A 15,669-nucleotide genomic window follows, 5' to 3' on the forward strand; every position below is an offset into this window, starting at 1 on the left:
GACTGTTTAAAGCAAACATGATGATAGTGTTATTTTTATTGAAATTTTTTGAAAGGAGGAAAAGAGAATCAAAAACAGATGAGACAAACAGAAAACAACTAGTAAATTAGTAGACTTCAATCTAGCTACATTAATAATTCATTAAAAGTAAACAGACTAGGGTTTCCCTGGTGGTGCAGTGGTTGAGAGCCCGCCTGCCGATGCAGGGGACACGGGTTTGTGCCCCAGTCTGGGAGGATCCCACGTGCCACGGAGCGACTAGGCCCGTGAGCCATGGCCGCTAAGTCTGCGCGTCCGGAGCCTGTGCTCCGCGACGGGAGAGGCCGCAACAGTGAGAGGCCCGCGAACCGCAAAAAAAAAAAAAACAAAAAAAAAAACAGACTAAACACGCCAATTAAAAGGCAGATATTGTCAGGTTGGGGGAAAAAACAAAACTCCAGTGTACAGGTTGCCTACAGTAGATTCACTTTGATGTAAATACGCAGGTAGGTTAAAGGTAAAAGGAGGGGGCTCTTAAGTGTGTCGCCTGGGCCATCACCATGGTAAAGCTGAGCAAAGAGGCCAAGCGGAGGCTGCAGCAGCTTTTCAAGGGAGGCCAGTTTGCCATCGCTGGGGCTTTATTCCTCTCGTGACTTACCTGGGATTGAAGAGTGTTGCAGATCCTGGAATGACTGACCCAACTGTTTTGACCTTACTTTGGGGATAAAGGACTATTTGCTCATCTGGTTTTGGAAGCAGTCAATGCAGAGGAACAACATGGAAGGTGTGCACTCTGGCTGGGATAAGAGATGGGACATCGTTTAGATGTTCACCAGTTGGATGACACAGGCTCTTCTCAGATGTGTCTGTGGCAGAGTGGAACCTCTACTGACTTATTTACGGTAGGCCGTACTAAAATAAATGTTTTTAACAGTATTAAAAAAAAAAAGTCAAAGGATGGGAAAGGTATAGCATACAGATACTAATCAAAAGAAAACTGGAATGGCTGTAATGACCACACATAGAGTATACCAGAAATAGGAGAATTAGCAGATACAGAGAGTGTTTATAATAATTGGCCAATTCATCAAAAAACCCATAATAACCCTAAACGTGTACACACGTAATAGTTGAGTTCAAAATACATGAATAAGTCAGTGACTGGATCCACTCTTCGCAAGGGGAAGGGCTGATGGAGACATCTCCTCATTCCTGGCCCGTCTCCCCTGAGTCAGTGAGGAGGACAGCAGTAGGGGCAGAAGCAAGCTGACTCCGTAGCCTCGTTCTGTGTTCCGCATTTGTGTCCTTCCTGTGCCTCTGAGAAGGCAGGCCCTGGGCTCTCCCACAGGGGCCCTTGCAGAGAGTTCCCACAGGCTGCTCCACCTCCTCTTGCCCTAAAGGGTTTTCTGGAACCTGCCAACCTCATGTGGGATGCCAGCCAGGACTAGGGCCCGTGCACCTGAGGTTGGAGAGGACTGGGGTCCTAGAGTGATGGATGGGGTCAGGGTTGATCCTGGGGAACTCCACGTGTCCCAGGACACAGGATAAGGTGGCAGCGTCAACTACCTTCAGGCTGGCTCCTGCCGTTCAGATACTGAAAGGGACTGAGTCAGCCCCAGGTGGGGCAGGGGAAGGGGTTAGGGGAATTTTTAAGCAGTAATGAAATGTTGCCTGGAAGGGGAAAAGGAGGTGGTTTCCAGATAAGGGTGTGCCTGGATGACAAAGAATTGCATTATTTTCAGTCCCATTTGCTGACAGTCCAGCAATGATTTCTTTCCCCTTCCCTTCCCTTCCCTTCCATCTCCTTTCCCTCTCCTTTCTTTTCCTTTCTTTCTCCCTTTCAAACTGTTAAAAAAATTGTGGCAAAATACACATAACATAAAATTTACAATCTTAAGCATTTTTCAGTGTCCAGTTCAGTGGCATTAAATACCTTCACGTTGTCATGCAACCATCATCACCTTACCATCCATCTCCAGAATTCTCTCCATCTTGCAAAACTGACTCTACTCATTGAAGAACTAGCTCCTTATTCTAGCCCCTGGCAACCACCGTTCGACTTTCTGTCTGTATGAATTTGACTACGCTGTGTATTCCATGTAAGTGGAATCATGTGTTATTTGTGTTTTGGGGACTGGCTGATTCACTCAGCATAATGTCCTCCAGGTCCATCCACGCTATAGCATGTGTCAGAATTTCCTTTTTTAAGGCTGAGTAATATTCCACTGTATGTACACACCACATGTTTCTTTCTTTCTTTTTTTTTTTGGTCTGTGTTCAGTCTTCGTTGCTGCGCATGGACTTTCTCTAGTTGCGGCAAGTGGGGGCTACTCTACGTTGCAGTGCGTGGGCTTCTCATTGTGGTGGCTTCTCTTGTTGCAGGGCACGGGCTCTAGGTGCACGGGCTTCAGTAGTTGTGGCACGCAGGCTCAGTAGTTGTGGCTTGTGGGCTCTAGAGCACACGCTCAGTAGTTGTGGCGCATGGGCTTAGTTGCTCCGCGGCATGTACGTGGGATCTTCCCGGACCAGAGCTCGAACCCGTGTCCCCTGCATTGGCAGGCGGATTCTTAACCACTGCGCCACCAGGGAAGCCCACCACATGTTTCTTATCCATTCATCTGTTGATGAACGCTGGGGTTGCTTCCACCTTTTGGCTCTTGTGAATAATGCTGCTCTGACCACGAGCGGACAGCAGTGATTTTTTTGTTATTTAATTTTGCTTTGTGTTAAGGTAATGAGGTAAAGGCAGGGATAGAAGTTAGTGGTTCAGGACACGGGCAGCCTTATTTCACACAGGAGACCTAGAAAATAAGCACCTGGGAGAGTTTATCCCTGCAGATCTGCGTATTTGATGGGACAGAGCTGTCGAAACCTTTCGGTAGTTGGGGGCTTTAAAGTCCATCCCAGTCCTTTGCCCTTCGTGGCCCCCGTCGTCACAGTTAAGATGTCATTTCTTGCTTCGGCTATTGTAACAGGGTGGCCAGACTCCAAGATCATTTTCCAGCAACTCATGTTGCAACTACTTCTGGAATTTTCTTCCACAGGGCCTTCCAGAGCAAATTGCTCCCCTTCTCAGAAACTTCTCATGGTTCTCCAAGGCCCATAGAAAACCCCGAAACTTCTTAGCATGACTCAGGGCCCCACTGGCCTTCTAGGCCCCTTCCCTTTCCTTCCCTCCATTTCCCTCCTTTATTGATTGGCCCATTTGTTCACCCTGGGGCCTGCATTTTTGTATTTGTTTCTGACGTGCATGTCTGCTACTGACTCATTGAAATAGTGTGTGAAAGGGCCCAGCACATAAGAAGTGCTGTAATGTTTATGATGAAAAGACTTTTACCTGGGGTCTCATTAGCTCTTCAGTGATAACCTCGTGAGGTCAATCATTTCATCCCCCGTTGACAAGCTGAGAAATTGAGCTTCAGAACTGCTGAGAAATGAGTTTGTAATTTTGGCCCTCGGATCAAATTCAGAACCAAGATTCAGAACCAGGCTGTTCCTCTGAACAAGACTGTGGCTTTATGAGACCCTGGAAAGCCGGAGGCAGCAAGAATAAATGCTCAGGGGCTCTGGATGTGCTCTCTCGCCAAGGGAAGATGAGGTTTTGTGGGGACTGAGTTTTTTGGGTTTTTTTTGGGTTTTTTTGCCGTACGCGGGCCTCTCACTGTTGTGGCCTCTCCCGTTGCGGAGCACAGGCTCCGGACGCGCAGGCTCAGCGGCCATGGCTCACGGGCCCAGCCGCTCCGCTGCATGTGGGATCTTCCCGGACCGGGGCACGAACCTGTGTCCCCTGCATCGGCAGGCGGACTCTCAACCACTGCGCCACCAGGGAAGCCCTGTGGGGACTGAGTTTGACTGAAGAACCATGGAAGGCCAGTGCTTGTAGATGTCCACTTAGTGAAAGGCTGAGTGTAAAGTAGCAGAGTGGAGCATTAAGTTGGCTGCTTTTCCAACTCTAGAAGGATACATACAGGGAATATAAGCTCACGATGGAAGGAACACGCTTCTCCCTTTATAGGGGACCCAGGAACGAGGAAAAAGCCCTACCAAAATCGGTTGCATTCATGCTGGTACAATTCTGAATGCTCAGCTGGATGGATGAGGAAGTTGGAGCAACTGGGTGGATGCAGACTCCTTCCTCCAATGTGCAGCTTGCTGAAGTGCGGCAGCCGAGGACAGAGGAGAAATCAGAAATGCCCATGGGGTGGTGAGGGACTTGCCCAAGGTCACCCAGCTGAAAAAAGCTGAGCTGGGCCTCCCACAATTTAAGAGTCCAGGTCCAGTGGTTCCGGCGTATCGTGCAGGCTGCTTTTAATACACGTCTTCCAGTTGGAGCCCCGTAGCACAGTGCAAAGAGCATGGGCTTTTGAGCATCATTTGCAGCCTTGGCCAGGTTGGCCGGCCTCAGCGCTTTCATCTCTCTGCAAGGCGTGGATAAGAACCCTTTCCTCACGGGGCAGTGTTGAGGACTCAGTGAGCAGTCAGGCAAAGCTGCCAGCAGGTGCCTAGGACAGAGTCGGGTTACTAATGCGGCCGTTTCCTGGTGAGTTCTTGCTTTATCAGCTCCTCCTTTGCTTGGCCGGTGTGTACCACCATCGCCTGGGACTTGCCCCACGTGGTCAAGATTCTTGGTTGACGGCACCTTAGGTGCTCTCACCAAAGGAATAGGAGGTTCTGACTGAATACAAAGGTCAAACAAGTACAGCCTCCTTACTCTTCTTGTCAGAGCGTTTCCACTGGCCTACACCAGCAATCGTGGGGTGGGTAACGGGGAATTTCCTCACTTCCTTTTCCCCCAGAGTATCTGCGTGACCTCAGTTTCTGGTGACTCTTTGCCGTGGCGTTTGGTACTTATCCCACCGGCTCAGCCAGCATCCACCCTGGGCTGGCTGTGCCCTCACCCCTCTCCCACCTCCAGTAAACTAGACGTGCCTCACTGGGAACCTCAGCTTTGTCTGGAGAGAGCATGTGGACCTCAGGCTCTTTCCCGCCTGCGAAGTTGGCCTTGCCTTTTGGCTCCCCCTTTGTGGGGTGCCCTTTTCTTCCTTCCCCCTTGGTAATATCTCAGGAAGAATGTTCTACCCTAGAGTTTCCAGGAAGCCACTTGATTGCATTACTGATTGATAACTCCATTTACCCTGGAGTGGACAGAGCCATAGTTCTGAGTTCTGCTTAGGACTTATCGTGTGCTGACGTCAAGGCCCAAGTGAAAAACTGAGAAGGCCTGGTTATGCTGAGTGCCTGTCGGACACCACCGGGGAGGCTTTGAGGTCTCTTATTTTATATGTTTCAAAAAAGGGCTCCTTCTTCTTTTGAGACAGAACTTCAAACGAAGCATTCCAGGCCACACTTCCTTTTGGTAAATCTTAACCAGTGTAAATGTTTGCTTTTGTGTTGTAAATCTTAGGAGGTTGGGCTGGGGGGGGAGGGGGAGGGGAGGGAGGGAGGAATTTCAGAAGCAGGTGTCCTGCCAGCAAAAGTTAAAACTTAATCTGCTGTTTGGGGTGTTTGGGGGAGACGGGTAGCTGGGAGGGGAGCATTTATAATTAACGAGCCATGCTAATGAACTGGAATTTGGAGACAGCTTTTTTGCCAGGTTGTGCGAATTCCTGGACCTCGTGCCCGCGGCCCCCTGGAAAGAAAGGGAGTTTAGGAAAATTCCGACTTGCGGGCAGAAACCCCTGTTGGGGAAGTCAGTGAATGAACATGGGAGGAACAGGGCAAAACAGTAATTAAAAGGGTAGAAAGGTAAAGGGGAAAGTGAAACGATACAAAGCAGTATTCATTAATAACTGTGGGTTTGTTTAAAATGTAAATTCTTCAAACAGTTATTAAAAGACGCGTCCATTTCCCTGCTTCCCGGGCTGGGTCCCCCTCACCACACCCAGGGGCATAATGCACTGAATCGGAGGGTCTGGGGAATTGGCCTGGGACCCACACTCTCCAGGAAAAAGACTTCAATTTGCTGCTTAAGGTACACCCCCTAGGAAGAGACCCTTGAAAAACTGGGACATCGCGTGGAGGGAGGCCACGTGTGCCTGGCGTAACTTGGGCAAAGGCGTTCACCTTCTCCTGGGCTCAGTTTTCCTGTCGGTGAAATGGAGAGCAGTCGGCACTTCCAGAATGGTGAGGATCTCTTGTGATTGTGGATGCTTGCCCCTGCATTCAGTCATCATTATCGTTAGCCCCACCCCTGCAGAGCCCCTGCTGCGTGTATGGAATGTTCTGGAGGGGGATGGCTTAGTGGGAGGGGATCCTGGGGTTAGTGAAGCTGAGACCTCCCTCCACCTCTACATGTACTCGCTCCCTGAGGCCCCTTTTGCCTTTCTCTTTCCTCTGTTCCTCTAGAAGGAGTTGGGGCTGGTAGTGGAGGGAAAGGGGGACAGAGCTCGGGGAGGAGGATGCAGTGAGGATTTGGCAGGCAGCGGCTGGGTTTGGGGACCACAGCGCTCTGCAGTTCAGTAAGAGGGAGATGGAGAAAGGGTTGGGCCCTCGTCCCGTCCTCTGCCCTAAAGCTACTGACTCTTTTTACTATAAGAAGCAGCGGTTGCCTCTAGAATCCTGTACCTCCAATCCCCCCCCCCGCCCCGCCTCCCCAGAGCCTCAAACTGACCTCAGGGCAGAACTGCCAAGAAGTGAGCTGGGTGACTCACAGCCATTCCCCAGTTTGGGGCCATCAGAACCCCCTACCCATACTGGCGGGTCATGCTTCAAACGGCAGCTCTGCCACTTCCTCACTTAGCCTTGAGTGTGAGAGCAACAAAACCGGGAAGCAGCCTAAACGTCTCACGCTGGGAGCTGCACACGTTAAGTTGGGGGGCATCCACACAAGGGAGTGCCATGCAAGTAACACAATGAGGTAGAGCTACACGTGCGGATATGGAAAGAATTCCAAGAAGTGTGATTAAGCAGACAGCAAGATTCAGAATAGTATGTTTTGTGTTTATAAAATGGGTTTAAAAATACACATCCATACATGATAGAGGCTTATAGAGGGGCTCCAAAGCATCAGGTATTCCACAGAAACACTGGGCCCACAAAGGACAAAAATAGCTGCTGGTCCAGCATCACCCTTTGAGCCTCACGACTTTGGAACTACATTGTGTTTCTACAGCCTCGCCTTTCTCACTTCACTGAATTACCTGCCTGACTCATGTTGTGATTTAAACTTGCAACTCCCAGTCAACGGAGAGTGAGTGGAGGGAGACTGTGTATGCACCATAGTGTAATTTTTTTAATATAAATTTATTTATCTTACTTATTTGTTTTTGGCTGCATTAGGTCTTCGTTGCTGCGCGTGGGCTTTAGTTGCGGCGAGCAGGGGCTGCTCTTCCTTGCGGTGCGTGGGCTTCTCATTGCTGTGGCTTCTCTTGTTGCGGAGCACAGGCTCTAGGCGCGTGGGCTTCAGTAGTTGTGGTGCACGGGCTTCAGTAGTTGTGGTATGCGGGCTCAGTAGTTGTGGCACACGGGCTCTAGAGTGCAGGCTCAGTAGTTGTGGCGCACGGGCTTAGTTGCTCCGCGCACGTGGGATCTTCCTGGACCAGGGATCGAACCCATGTCCCCTGCATTGGCAGGTGGATTCTTAACCACTGCACCACCAGGGAAGTCCCACCGTAGTGTAATTCATCAGTTTTGTTTTGTTTTTCAATTTTATTTACTTTTGGCTCTGTTGGGTCTTCATTGCTGCACGTGGGCTTTCTCTAGTTGTGGTGAGCGCGGGCTACTGTTCGTTGCCGTGCGCAGGCTTCTCATTGCAGTGGCTTCTCTCGTTGTGGAGCATGGGCTCTAGGTTCACGGGCTTCAGTAGTTGTGGCACACGGACCCAGTAGTTGCGGTGTGCGGGCTCTAGGGCACGCAGGCTCAGTAGTTGTGGCTCGTGGGCTCTAGAGCACAGGCTCAGTAGTTGTGGCGCACGGGCTTAGTTGCTCCGCGGCATGTGGGATCTTCCCGGACCAGGGCTCGAACCCGTGTCGCCTGCATTGGCAGATGGATTCTTAACCACTGCACTACCAGGGAAGTCCCTCATCAGTTTTGAGATGGACTTTTTTTGTTTGCTTTACAAAAACAAAATGTTAACACCTTCAAACGTTAACCTGCTGACACCTTCATACTAGGGATAAGTCGCAGAAATGCCGCTGGCATGGTAATTGCCGACACACGCACACACTCTGCTGCTTCTGCTAGTGTAGCTGGTACCATGGCTCCTCTGTGTTTCAGTCCCAAACAATTTAAGAACTACTGTGGACGGCGGACCTTTGTTCTTATCAAAAAACCCATCTTCGACATCTTCTGGTAAAATCAAGGAAGCATCAGAATCCAAACTCCAAGTGATTTTCAGCAGCTTGGAAGACAATCAGAGGCATTATCGGAGGTCTCTTTCAAGAAACGCCACCCCAGCACTCCGTGGCACAATGAATGGCACTGTGAGGAGCCCGCAGGTGCAGGTGACTCATAGCTGAGGAGGGTGCAATCTTATCGATACCTGAGCTCATGTCGTTTGCTTCTGTTTTTCCTTTTTGCATATATGGAAAAGAGAGCCACGTAATTAAGTCCATATCTGAATAAGCCTAAATAAGCTTTTTCAATACATATAAATATTCTGAGATAAAGAAAGCGTGGGACATAGTTTATTGGCCGTGTTGTTCTTTCTCTGTTGTATATATAATAAAACTTCTGTAAGTGACGCTCGTTCTCTTAGGTTTGATGAAGTCTAGTGGATGTGTGTGTGTGCTGGGCACGTCACATGCTGGTATGTCCATGAAAATATTTCTGGAAGGACACACGGGAAATCTTTTTTTTTTAATTGAGGGTAATTGACATATAACATTATATTGGTTTTAGGTGTATAACATAGTGGTTCAGTATTTGTATGTATCGTGAAATGATCACCGCAATAAGTCTAGTTAACATCTGTTCCCATACGTAGTTACAAGTTGTTTTTTTTTTTTGCTTGTGATGAGGGCTTTTAAATTCTACTCTCACAAGCTACTATATATAAAATAGATAAAAACAAGAACTTACTGTATAGTACAGGGAACTGTATTTAGTGTCTTGTAATAACCTATAATGGAAAAGAATATGAAAAACTATGTATTTATATGTGTACAACTGAATCACTTGCTGTACACCAGCAGGTAACACGTTGTAAATTGACTATACTTCAATACGAAAAATTAAGATCTGCTTTCTTAGCAACGGTTTTTTTTTTTTAATTAATTAATTTATTTTTGGCTGTGTTGGGTCTTCATGGGCTTTCTCTAGTTGCGGCGAGCGGGCGCCACTTTTCATCGCGGTGCGCGGGCCTCTCACTATCGCGGCCTCTCTTGTTGCGGAGCACAGGCTCCAGACGCGCAGGCTCAGTAGTTGTGGCTTACGGGCCCAGTTGCTCCGCGGCGTGTGAGATCTTCCCAGACCAGGGCTCGAACCCTGTCCCCTGCATTAGCTGGCAGATTCTCAACCCCTGTGCCACCAGGGAAGCCCTGAGCAACTTTTAAATATGCAATATAGTATGGTTAACTGTAGTCACCATGCTGAACATTATACCCCTATGACTGCCTTATTTTATAACTGGAAGCTTGTACCTTTTGGCTCCCTTTACCCGATCCACCAACCCCCCGACCCCATCCCAGGCAGCTACCAATCTGTTCTTTACATCTATAAGCTTTTTTTTTTTCCTTTGTAGATTTCACATATAACTGAGAAGGAAATCTTAACTTTCCTGTTATTTTAGGGGCTTGCATCCATGGGTGAAGAGGGGAAAGGTTCTTGTTGCCTGTATTTGCAGATAGTGTTTTTGTTCGTTTTGGGTTTTTTTAAAAATACTTTTCATTATATTTTCTCTGATTTTTTTGTTTTTTACTTTTGTTAAAAAAAAAATTATTGGCAGTACCTTTGGAGTCTCAAGCCACATCTCAGACCTCCTGACCTCCTAATCTCCGGGAGTGGGACCCCAGGGCCCAGGCAGCCAGGTTCGGTTATCTATCTAGCCAGACTGAAAGCCAGCCAGCATCTCCGCATTTGTGAGACCAAGAATTCCCTGAGGCTCATCAGGGTTTCAAAGAAATTACTAACTAACTAACTAATTCACTGTCTTGTTGCCTTCCCCTCTTTTCTCTCCCCATTCCTTCCTCAGATGTTTTTTGAGCACCTCTCCTGTGTATATAGCATCAAACTTCTGCAGACCCTCCCCTCCCTTCTGGAGTTGTCGGGGGTGTCCATTTTGCACTAGAGGGACCTGAGAAATGTGTATGTCATTACAATCCTTGATCATCTCTTTAGAGCCTTTAAGTCTGAGAATGTGCCCTCAATGCTATGAACCCACCCCCCACCCCCCAGGGGAAAAGGCTTCTCCTCCCTGGAGTGATCTTGATGCAAGGCCAGGTGTAGGTTTATCAGATTCCTAACGATGGGCAGCACCTCTGTGACCTTTGCAACCCAGAGAGGCTGCTCTGAAGTGATGTCAGTCTACAAAGGCCGAGCTCAGTGCTGGTGTGGCCGCCAGGGCCTTCCAGAAGGAGAGGGACATGTGGGAAGAGGACAGCTCCCCCCATCTCCCCATCAGCCCAGACCCATCATTTTGGGGACTTTGACATGGCTACTCAAGTTCCCTAACTGATATACCTGCTTTTTCTCTTCCCTTCTCACTCCACTCTTAAAGATCATCTGAATACAAGGTTCTTACAGAAATTCAGTCTGATCATGCCATCCCTTGCGTTAAAAACACTTTGGGGCTTCCCTGGTGGCGCAGTGGTTGAGAGTCCACCTGCCGATGCAGGCGACACGGGTTCGTGCCCCGGTCCGGGAGGATCCCACATGCCGCGGAGCAGCTGGGCCCGTGAGTCATGGCCACTGAACCTGCACGTCCGGAGCCTGTGCTCCGCAACGGGAGAGGCCACAACAGTGAGAGGCCTGCGTACCGCAAAGGAGAAAAACAAAACAAAACAAAACACTTTGATGCCCTAACATGGCACATAGGACATAAGTCTGACCCTGACTTTGCCTGTCCTGCCCCGTCCTGCCCCCGCCTCCTCCGTCCCCCACTGTACTCTGACCACAGGTCTGCAAAGGCCTGGCAACCCTGTGCATCACAGAGTCTTTGCAAACGCTAGTCCCTCTACCTGGAATCTTCTTCCCTCCTTGCTTCACCTTTTAACACCTACTTACCCTTCAGCCCTGTGCTTAATCATCACTTACTCAAGGGAGCCTCCTCTAACATTGCTGAGTAGTTCAGGCCCCCCACAGACAGTCTCATGCCACTGTGTGCAGCTGCTTCGTAGACCTGCTCACATTAGTTGTGTGACTCCCTCTCTCCTCCACCTCAAGCTCCCCGAGAGCAGGGGCTCGGGCTGTTTTTCTGTAAGACTCTATCCCCGGTGCCTGGCTGCAGGAAGCTCTGAACTTTTATGTTGGACAAATGAACGGCTGATCATCTGCTAAGCAGTGATGCTTCTCCCAAGAGGCAGTGGAAGGCCCCGCCCCCAGCAGGATGTGACCAAGGAGGCTGATTGGTGGGATGGAACGCAACAGGTCCCTCTGGTATCCTGGATACCAGAGAGGGTGGGAATGTAAACTGGGCCCAGAGGCTGCATTCTTGAAATTTCACTTCAGCCCAGGAGGAGTCTGCAGGGAAGTGAACCTGACCTTGAAGTTCTTGCCTTTATATTTTTCTCCCCGTCTCTCCTAAAAAAGCGAGATTAAAGGGGTAATCCCGCAACACATTCTTGCTGAGGGAGCTGCTAGGTAGGAGCTTCTGAGTCATGCTCCACTCATCACCCAGACCTGCTTCTCGCTGGTACAGGTGCGCCTTCCAAGACTCCTTGGCGTCGCATGGCCTGGAGGAGGTGAGGTTGCAGGGGGCGTGCTCCCTGGGCACTCGCAGAACATCTCAGCAGTGGTTTCCCAAATGAGGTACCACAGAAGGCAAAAGGTGGGCTGACGATAATAACAGGTGTTTACTGAGCATGTGTTATGGCCGCAGGAAATGTGCCAAGCACTTCACTTGCTTTATATGATCTGGTCCTCCCAGCACACCTGTAAGTGAGGAATTACTATGCCAGTTAGACAGATGAGGAATGAGGACTCAAAGAATTGAAAGATCTGCCTATATCCATCCATACAGCCGGGGGTGGAAGTGCCAGGATGTGAACACAGATCCATCTAGGAGCTCCCACACCTCTGTTCTAACCACGCTGCCCTCTACAACTTGCCCTGACTGCCAGCCCCTGACCACTTACAGTCTCCCTAGCACATCACATCTGTTCATTTAATTCTTTACAAATTGGACGAGGAAGATACGATTACTCTCATTTCTCCAATTACTAAACTGAGGCTTAGAGAACTTAATTAAGCGACAGAACCAGGATTCAAACACAGTTTTGTCCACCTGCAGAGTCCTTGATTTCCTCCCCACTAGGAGACCAGGGAAGTCTGTGTTGCTTATAGCGCATCACTTTTCCTCTCTGGTCCTCATCTATAAACCAAGGACGGTTTCCTCATCTCTAAACCAAGGACACTGGACTCTTATCAGGGGTTTTCAAACGTGTTTTAGCCATGGAGCCATTTCTTCAAGTGGAATCTTGCATTGAACCCTGGTGTATGCACCCCTACCTTTGCTGCCCCCTCCTGCTGTAGCCAGCCTGCCTGGATACGTGCATCCCTTATACCCCATATATTCTCAAACAGATCCCAGTTTGAGACCTCAGCAGTAGGCGACTTCCAAAGGCCTTTCCACTGTGGTCAGCCATCTCTGCTTCTGTAATTTGGGGTCCAGTAGAAGAGCCAGGGCACATTCTTATTCTTAAAAACAACACTTCGTGTTCTCCCACCCGCTCAGGACTCCAGTTCAAAAGGTGCTGAGCCTCTGCCCCAGAACACCCTTCCTGCATGTTTAGACACTGACTCAGCTGTAGGGAATGAAGATGAAACTCATCGTTGTGATTGTGCAGTTAGTGTTCTGACTTGCTGGGAAATTCATATAGATTAGTAGTTATTGCAAGACAGCTGGAGGTAAACCAAGTGGGTTCAAATCCCTGCACCTTCACTTCACACCTTGAGCCTGGAGGGCAAGATACCAAATCGATCTGCGCTTTCGTTTCTCCTGTGCGTTGAGAAGGCGATGGTGCCCACCACAGGTCCTAGTATTAAACAACATGGTGTACGTGCTCAGCAGATATTCGCCATTATTCATCATCATGTTTGACAGCACATGCTACTTCTCATGTACCATGACCACAGTTAGAAATTGTCACCCAGATAGGTAACCTTGAGTTATGCAGAGTTTGGGGTGGCATCCTAAGAAAAAGGAGCATCACCCTACAGTCCCCTTATCAGCATCCCAACCACCTACACCAGTGGATGGTGGTGAAATCGTTGGGGTCCTGCAAAGCCCCAGCCTTGTAACTTTCCTCTCCCCCTCCACTCTTACACGTGGCGGTGAACAGCCCTGCTGAGTATCCATACACCCCACTTTCAAACCATATGGCGCTTGAGATGAATTAGTTTTTCTTTACTTTTGAAAAAGTAACCATCTGTTGATGTTTCAGCAGATACGTCAGTGGTTCGTAACTGGGGAACATTTTGACAACTCCTTTCCCACCCGCCCCAGGGCACATTTGGCAACGTCTGGAGACTTTTTTGGTTGTCACACCTGGCAGGGTGCATCGATGGTTAGAAACCAGGGGTGCTGCTAAACATCCTACAATGCATAGCACAATTCTTCCCCTACAATGAAGAATTATCTGGCCCCAAATGTCAGCAACGGCTCATGGTGAAGGCCAAGGTCAAAAAACCGTGAAATCCATGTTAAGCACCTATGGTGCAGGTCTGGTCCTTGCTCACATGGATCTTGTAGTCTAGTGTGCATCATGGGGGGATTAGGGGGACAGAAATTAAATGACTAAACAAAGAAACAAACATATAATTGCCCATTGTCGTAAGTACCCTGAAGGAAATAAAATGGTGCCCTGGTGGAGAATAAACATCGCATTAAGATGGCTCAGTCAGATAAGACCTCTCTGGGAAGGGCACAGTTAAACTGGGATCTGGAAACCCAGGAAGCCAGCCATGCGGATAGAGGAGGAGCGAGTCCTGGCGTGAGTCAGAATGTGCAGGATGGCTGGAGGAGGGGAGCCTTGAAAAAAGTGCTAGGAGCTAGAGGAGGTAGGGGGGCCAGACGTGAGGGGTCTTCAGGCCTGGGCAAGAGTATGACTTTTGTTCTAAACACAATGAAAAGCCACTGAAAAGCCTGTGACAGGGACGTGGCAGGATCTTGTTTAATTTTTTTTTTTTTTAAGATTTAAAAAGTATGAATTGGAAGGGATTTTTCCTGTATTAAAAATGTTGAGAGGTGCTAAGAAACCAGTCCTGGCCGTCGTAGGGACGAAGGGATCCAGGGAAGCCTTGACTCTCTGCAGGTGTGAGGACACTTGGAGTTACATGAACGAAGACACTTTGAGAGGGGAGAAGCAGAGCATGTCAGCTGGTCTCCTGGTTAAAACCAGATTCCCCCCAGAATAGAGGGTTGGGGCTGGGGTGGAGTGTCCTGGGACCTGGGGAGGGAGGGAGCTACCCCATAGCTAGCTGCCTAGGGGGAGAGGATGCAAACGAATAGGGGGGTGCTCTCATTTGATGCAAGGGAGAATGTTTGTTTTTGCCAAGTGGTTCCCACTTCAAATCCAGGGAACCCCAGGGTTTGGGGCACGTTGTTCTGTCTGTATGGGATGGTTCAGCACACGGGTTTTGCCTGCTTCTGCCACTTACCAGCCATGTCACCTTAGGCGAGTTACTTAATCTCTGTGAGCCTCAGTTTCCTCATCTGTAAAGTGGGTGAGTACTTCCCTCCGTGGGCTATGAGGCTGAAATAGTGTACTATTTGTGAAGTGCTCAGTGTGCAGTCGAAGTTCAATGAGTATTAGTTATTACGTAGTTAGTTTAGATAACACTTTCACAAATAATACATTTAATTTAGTCCTTATAACAGTACTATGAGATAGGTGCTATGATTTTTCAAACAGCTTTATTGAGATGTAATCAAATGCCGTACAACCCACCTGTTTAAAATATGCAATGACACGACTTTTAGTGTATCCACAGAGTTTTGCCACCATCATCCCCACAGTCACTTTTAGAACATTTTTATCACCCCCAAAAGAAACCCAGCTCCCCTTAGCCATCACCCCCTCAATTTCTTCCCACCCTTATTCCCAGCCCTAGGAAGCCGCTAATTTACTTTCTGTCTCTATGGCTTTATCTGTTTTGGACATTTCATATAAATGGAACCACGTGTGGCTTTTTGTGTTTGGCTTCTTTCACTTAAAGTTTTCAAGGTTCATCCATGTTGTTAAGTACTATGTCAGCACTTAATTCCTTTTTATTGCCAAATAATATTCCACTGTATGGATTTACCACATTTTGTTTATCCATTCATCAGTTGATGGATAGTTGGCTTATTTCTACTTTTTTAAAAAAATATTTATTTATATTTTTATCTTTGGCTGTGTTGGGTCTTCGTTTCTGTGCGAGGGCTTTCTCCAGTTGCGGCAAGCGGGGCCACTCTTCATCGCGGTGCGCGGGCCTCTCACTGTCGCGGCCTCTCACTGTCGCGGCCTCTCGTTGCAGAGCACAGGCTCCAGACGCGCAGGCTCAGTAGTTGTGGCTCACGGGCGCAGTTGCTCCGCGGCATGTGGGATCCTCCCA

At 48.7% G+C, this 15,669-nt stretch overlaps 1 protein-coding gene and 1 pseudogene across 1 annotated transcript in view; both read left to right on the forward strand.

Annotated features, from left to right (window-relative positions):
• Positions 1-15,669, forward strand: part of WWC1 (WW and C2 domain containing 1) — a 152,254-nt gene that overhangs the window by 28,901 nt on the left and 107,684 nt on the right. The gene's annotated exons all lie outside the window — the stretch shown is intronic.
• Positions 385-1,533, forward strand: LOC115838791 (mitochondrial import receptor subunit TOM7 homolog; annotated as a pseudogene).

Source organism: Globicephala melas, chromosome 3, assembly GCF_963455315.2.
Source record: "Globicephala melas chromosome 3, mGloMel1.2, whole genome shotgun sequence".
In the NCBI taxonomy this organism is placed as follows: Eukaryota; Metazoa; Chordata; class Mammalia; order Artiodactyla; family Delphinidae; genus Globicephala; species Globicephala melas.